This window comes from Penaeus vannamei, chromosome 18 (assembly GCF_042767895.1).
Source record: "Penaeus vannamei isolate JL-2024 chromosome 18, ASM4276789v1, whole genome shotgun sequence".
Taxonomy (NCBI): domain Eukaryota; kingdom Metazoa; phylum Arthropoda; class Malacostraca; order Decapoda; family Penaeidae; genus Penaeus; species Penaeus vannamei.
Genome location: NC_091566.1, coordinates 9,127,599 through 9,135,098, shown reverse-complemented (window position 1 = coordinate 9,135,098; position 7,500 = coordinate 9,127,599). Strand labels below are relative to the sequence as shown.

Sequence of the window (7,500 nt, the reverse complement as noted above, 5' to 3'; positions counted from 1 at the left end):
AGTGAGGTCACTGGAGGCTGTGAAATGTGAGCAATTTCATTAATATTTGTGTTTATGTCTGTGTTTCATAGATGTGTCATTTTTCTCGGCATACTTAATCACACGAATATTCATTATGTAAACATAAGTATGATTTAAACGGGAAATGGAAAGGGACTCGAAGTCACGAAACGAAAGAGAGGGAGAGAGAGAGAGAGAGAGAGAGAGAGAGAGAGAGAGAGAGAGAGGTAGAGAACGAGAGAGAGAGAGAGATAGAAAGAGAACGAGAGAGAGAGGGAGAAAGGAAGGAAGGGAGGGAGAGAGAAAAGAAGGAAGGAAAGAAGAGGAGAAAGAGAGAGAGAGGGAGGGAGAGAGAGAGAGAGGAAGAGAGGGAGAGAAGGGGAAGGGTGGGAGATAAGGGGGAAGGAAGGGAGGGAGAGAAAGGGGAAGGGAGGGAAAGGAGAGGGAAGGGAGGGAGAGAAGAGGGAAGGGAGGGAGAGAAGGGGGAAGGGAGGGAGAGAAGGGGGAAGGGAGGGAGGGGAGGAAGGGAAGGAGGGGAGGAAGGGAGGGAGAGAGGGAAAGAGAGAGAGAGAGAGAGAGAGAGAGAGAGAGAGAGAGAGAGAGAGAGAGAGAGAGAGAGAGAGAGAGAGAGAGAGAGAGAGAGAGAGAGTATGAGAGAGACAGACAAATTTGCGAAGTATATATATATATATATATATATATATATATATATATATATATATATATACTAAAAACAAAGCTTTTCTGTTCATATCTGTTTCTGAAATGATGTGGATCGTCATGCATGTGTATTCTCATGGATTTATATATGGATACGGATACATACATGTATACACATATATTTGTGTGTGTGTGGATGCACACATACACACGCATATCTACAAACGTACATACCACACATGTACGTATGCACGCACGGACGCACCCCCCCCACCCACGCACACACAACACACGACACACGCACACTCATGGAAATTTATATAATTTTACCATTCAAGGTAATCAATCGTCCTTAACCCTTCCTCTTCTCATCAATACCTATCCTAGCCTCATCTACCCTCTCCTACTCCTTTAAATACTATACTATCATACGATAAATGACCGTCGAAGCATCATTTTAATTGTAATAGCCTGTGCTAGCCTGGAGACTTTTTGTTACGTCATACTCAAGGTCTATAAAAGTATAGGTCTCGTTACTCGGAGTTCTTTGGGAGATAGGCCTATGACGTCACGTGGCGTGGACTGAAAGAGAGGAGGGAGAAATAATAGAAAACGGTAGCAAATGAGCAAATACGTAAGTCATTTTAGATATCTGCCTATATCGCATATTTTACGTGGATTCAGTTTTGTAATTCTCGCGTTGCAGCTTAGTCATGGTATAATAGATAAGTAAAATGAAGAAGAAATGGCATATCTAAACTCCAAGTTTTTGACGAATTTATTATAAAACATATACAACCAACGTACCACAACAGGCATTGCATAAAATCAATAAGGAAATCTATATATGTATGTAAACACACACACACACACACACACATATACATATATATATATATATATATATATATATATATATATATATATATATATATATATATATATATATATATATTCACACATATATGATATATATATATTCATACATGTAGACATATATGATATATAATATATAAATATTCATATATATGAGTATATGTATACTTATGCATATACACACACACACATATATTTACATATAATAATGATAACAATAATAATAATAATAATAACAAATACAGGACATTGCGGCTTTGCGCGCGCCAGTCAGGCAAGCTCCAACTCCTGCCTAACCTCGAACGGTCGTGTCATCCTGCACCACAAATATTTTTACGCTTTCTGAAGGTAGTATCACACTGAGGAGGAAACCTGACGCCGCGCCGACAGCAAGGCTCTCCATGGCAAGGGTTTCTTTGGAAATTCGTCCCTGATGGCCGAGAAGCTCGAGTCGAAGCAGCAGGTTGTCCTTCCTAGGCTCCCACTTTCTGTTGAGGAGAGATAATCACCGATCTTTATCAAGCAACGAGAAGTAATTTATGAATGTATATATATATATATATATATATATATATATATATATATATATATATATATGTAATATATTCACAATGTATTTATATCGCTTTCACCAAGAGTTTTCACTGTTTATGTCGGTTTCACTCTTATGCTAAACTGGTGATGGTGTTTGCTCGGATGCCTCTTCCTGACGAAACGGACCCTATCGAAGGCAAAACGGACCGAAACGAAGCTTGTAGGATATTATTTTTATCTTTTGATGCAAGAACTATACTTTAAATAAAGTCCACGTAATGAAAACTGAGTTGGCATCTGGCCTGGAAATCGATGATTTATGGAGCACCATTTTCGGTTCATGTACTGGCGCGGCCATATTGGATACAAGATTGTCTGGACTTCAGTAGTTATATAAAGTACAATTGTTGCAGTAAAAGATGAAAATCTATATAGTGCAGGCTCCGTTTCAGCCCGATTTGCCTCTGATTCGGTCCGCTTCGGTGTTCTTAAGAACCGTCTCTTCATCTCAGGCGCCACCCGATGCAACTGTTGCTTCTCTAGGTCCGCCATGCCATTGTTGCTTCATGATTTTACTGATAACTCTCTGTGTATATATATTTAAATGTACAAGTATACTCACACACACACACACACACACACACACACACACACACACACACACACACACACACACACACACACACACACACACACACACACACATATATATATATATATATATATATATATGTATATATATATGTATGTATGTATGTATATTTATAACTAAATGCAAAGTTCTACCACAGATTTGTCCCGGAGTACTTTTATAATTGTTCATATATTATCGTATACGTACTTAACTGAAATGGCCCAAGACGCCTCATATATACAACGACATGTAAAACACATCAGATTTACGTGAATCTATATATCAGTCTAAATAGCTGTGTGTGTGTGTGTTTGTGTGTTTTATAAGTTGAGTACCATTTTATCACCACTTTAAAACGACAATGATGGCTATATGTATCTGATTTAAGTAATGCATTCGGAAACTTTACGTTCTGATTGAGATGCAAGATAACAACGAAGTTGATAAAAGACACTTTAGACAGTTATCTGAGGTTATTCATTGCCATAATCAATGAAGATATGTATTCAGACAAATACTTCTCCACTTGCAATTCACCGTAACTACTTGTCTTTTCAATTGTTTATCCCGTAACTTTAAGATAGATGGATCTGAACTGCCCATGGCTCTATAGGTCTCCGTCGTTTTTATAATGTGGCTAATGGTCCTCTTCACTGACCAAAGAGAGAAGGAGAGAGAGAGAGAAACTGATAGGCACACAGGGATCGGGAGAGGGGGTGTTGGAGAGGGAAGAAGGGAACGAGAAAGACAGAGACAGGATAAACAGAAAGAATATAAGAGATTAGGTTTTGAGCATCTATTCCTATAATTGTGGTCTGCGACAGTAATGATAATCTCTCCATTTCTTCCTCTGTTATTTCATATTCAGTGTGTCCAGATCAGCTCCACGGAGTAAGACATGAAGTGGTGTAGGGGAAGTCCGAGAATTTTGTCTTTTTGCAATACTGTCAGATTCATATTGTTGTTTAGCTTCATGCTGCTGGCAGAGATTGCTTACATTTGGCGTGGGGTGAATTATGAAGGGTAACCATTGGAGTTCTTCAACTGCCTTACTGCTGGGAGTTGGCTTTTATCTCTAATTTTAGAGTGGTATGATACATTAGTGATGAACTTTTGGTATTGCTTGTCGGCTACTTATTTACAATATTGAAATGTTCCATATATAGTGCCATAACACTCATAAAATCCCGATATAACACCTCTATGTGGAGAGCTTTAGAGTGAAGACCCTATAAATCGTATATATATATATATATATATATATATATATATACATATTATATGCATATATATACATATATGTACATATTCACACATGTATACCACAACACACACATAACACACACACATATATACTTATATATATATATATATATATATATATATATATATATATATATATATATATATATAAACATGTATCTTTATAGATATACAGATAGATATATTCATGCAGGGTAAATAAAGCGTTAAGAGTAAGGTAAAATCTATTTGAGCTTAACATACAAAAAAAAAAAAAAAAAAAAAAAAGCAAATTCGAAATAAAAATGCCATAGACAGTCCTTAACGAACTACGAAATGCAGCATTCCCCTTCCGACAGTTGCTCAACGACCTCCATCCTGATCACTGAGTCGCCTTCGATCCCGTAATCCCTCAGGCGTTTATGATTCTGCATTTCCACGTTTCCCGCCATCAGACGCTGCCTGCTGGCTCTCGCGACACCATTCTCACGCTGCAACTCGCGCTTCACCTCTCCAATGGTCGTGTCAACGTCCACCACAACTCTTTTGACGCTTCCTGAAGGTAGTATCACACTGAGGAGGAAACCTGACGCCGCGCCGACAGCAAGGCTCTCCATGGCAAGGGTTTCTTTGGAAATTCGTCCCTGATGTCCGAGAAGCTCGAGTCGAAGCAGCAGGTTGTCCTTCCTAGGCTCCCACTTTCTGTTGAGGAGAGATAATCACCGATCTTTATCAAGCAACGAGAAGTAATTTATGAATGTATATATATATATATATATATATATATATATATATATATATATATATATATATATGTAATATATTCACAATGTATTTATATCGCTTTCACCAAGAGTTTTCACTGTTTATGTCGGTTTCACTCTTATGCTAAACTGGTGATGGTGTTTGCTCGGATGCCTCTACCTGACGAAACGAACCGAAACGGACCCTATCGAAGGCAAAACGGACCGAAACGGAGCTTGTAGGATATTACCTGTATCTTTTGATGCAAGAACTATACTTTAAATAAAGTCCACGTAATGAAAACTGAGTTGGCATCTGGCCTGGAAATCACTGATTTATGGAGCACCATTTTCGGTTCATGTACTGGCGCGGCCATATTGGATACAAGATTGTCTGGACTTCAGTAGTTATATAAAGTACAATTGTTGCAGTAAAAGATGAAAATCTATATAGTGCAGGCTCCGTTTCAGCCCGATTTGCCTCTGATTCGGTCCGCTTCGGTGTTCTTAAGAACCGTCTCTTCATCTCAGGCGCCACCCGATGCAACTGTTGCTTCTCTAGGTCCGCCATGCCATTGTTGCTTCATGATTTTACTGATAAATCTTTCTGTGTACATCTATGTAAATGTATATTATTACTCACATATGTATGTGTATATATATGTAAATGCATACATATATATTGTGCAGATGTTTTTGTGTGTATATAAATATGTATATATATGTATATTACGTATATATATATACATATATATTTGTATATATATATGTGTGTGTGTATATATTTGTAATATAGACACACACACACCGATATATATGTACATATATATATATATATATATATATATATATATATATATATATATATATATATACATACATATATATATTCCTGTATGTATATACATACACACATATATGTATATTCATGTATATATATACATACATACATATATATATATATATATATATGCGTTTGTAAATAAATGGTATATATAGATATGTAAATAAATATACATATATGTATATCTATACATATATATATATATATATTCATTTATGCATAGATATATAGGTATGTATATGTGCATGTACTTAAATTACATACATATATACATTTATGTATTATAATGTGTATACATAAACATACATATACATATATCTACATGCACACACACAGACACACACACATACACACACACACATATATATATACATATACATATATATATATATACATATATATATATATTTATATATTTATATACATACATACATACATACATATATATATATATATATACATATATATATGTCAGCGTGTGTGTGTGTGTGTATGTGTGTGTGTGTGTGTGTGTGTGTGTGTGTGTGTGTGTGTGTGTGTGTGTGTGTGTGTGTGTGTGTGTGTGTGTGTGTGTGTGTGCGTGTTCACATGGTGCAACAAACTCAGCAGAGCGTGGCACACTTGGGCAGAGGAAGCGAACTAAAACGACAGACGATATTTGTTCGGAGGGCTAAGGAGGGCTTTGGATATAAGGGAACTGCTGGGCAAGCATCGGAAAATTACAATGTTAATAGTAAATTGCGAAGGTATAGATGTTATCTTTACGGCTCATATAACGTTTAGATCATAAACGTATAACCATTTATTCTAAAGAGTTGTGAAAATATGTTTTGTACAAGACCTGCAATCTCGCACAATCTCACGACCACGCGCAATATCTGAATGAATAGTTGTCCTGTCGGTGTGTCTTACCTCTCTCAGACGCGACAAACGTTTCACTCTGGTATAGCGTCTGTTTTGATGTAATGGAACGCACCCTGCAGTTTCTATTTACTTCAGTATACAGCATCACAGTCGCGCTTATCCTATACGGGCAAGTATATGAAATCACAGAATATTGTATGTTCGGACGTCACAGATAAGGCGCGAGACACTGTTCCCCTCTTCACACGATGATGCCCCGAACTCAACTGGAGGACAGACCTCGGGTGGCCGGGATATTCAGAGGGGCTGGTTGCTCGGTTGTATGGATGTTGAGGTGACGCTCTCAGTCGGCGACTTGGTATTTTGGTCCTTATCTCGAGCTGAAGTAACCAACAAAATCGTGCACAAGGACTTTATCCCTACCATACTCGTAAACACTTCTACTTCTACAGCCATCGAACACGATTTTGTTGTTTTAATCCCTCAGATTTTCCTATCTGTAATTGAAGGCTGTATTGTATGTGTTATTTTTCCAGGCGGTCTTGCCACAGCTTTGATGTTACAGTGGCGTAAAGATAATGAAATAGAATATTATTTATTTAGATTTGGTTTAAATGATTACACTGGATAATCAGTGAGTGAGTGAGAGAGATAGAAAGAGAGAGAGAGAGAGAGAGAGAGAGAGAGAGAGAGAGAGAGAGAGAGAGAGAGAGAGAGAGAGAGAGAGAGAGAGAGAGAGAGAGAGAGAGACCGACATATTGAGTGAATTTTGTCAACAAACGTATCTTTCCTTTTTTTCTTACAGTATTGGCTTTCAATACGTTTCCGGGTAAAATCTCGTAAGTCTTATACACCAAGACACAAAGAAATGGAAAATGATAAATAACAAAAGTACCAGGAACACGTGTGCGCGAGGCGACCCTCCCTCGTCCCTGTGGCCATGACGTCAGAGAACCAAAACGTATTCGGGTTAGAACGTGTTCGTGTTCGTTCCTTTTTATTAGTTCCCTTGGAGTGTTGATCGATACGAAATGGGGTTTGTACACACACACACACACACATATATATATATAAACATGTATATATATATATATATATATATA

At 37.3% G+C, this 7,500-nt stretch overlaps 1 long non-coding RNA gene across 1 annotated transcript; it reads right to left on the bottom strand.

The window, feature by feature from the left end:
* Window positions 1-1,792: 1,792 nt before the first annotated feature.
* On the bottom strand, window positions 1,793-6,832 carry LOC113826094 (uncharacterized). The gene is made up of 3 exons (XR_011399230.1): window positions 6,446-6,832; window positions 4,256-4,648; window positions 1,793-2,024 (listed from the first exon to the last, which is right to left on the bottom strand). It is a non-coding gene; the product is annotated as an uncharacterized lncRNA (long non-coding RNA).
* Between the last annotated feature and the right edge of the window lie 668 nt (window positions 6,833-7,500).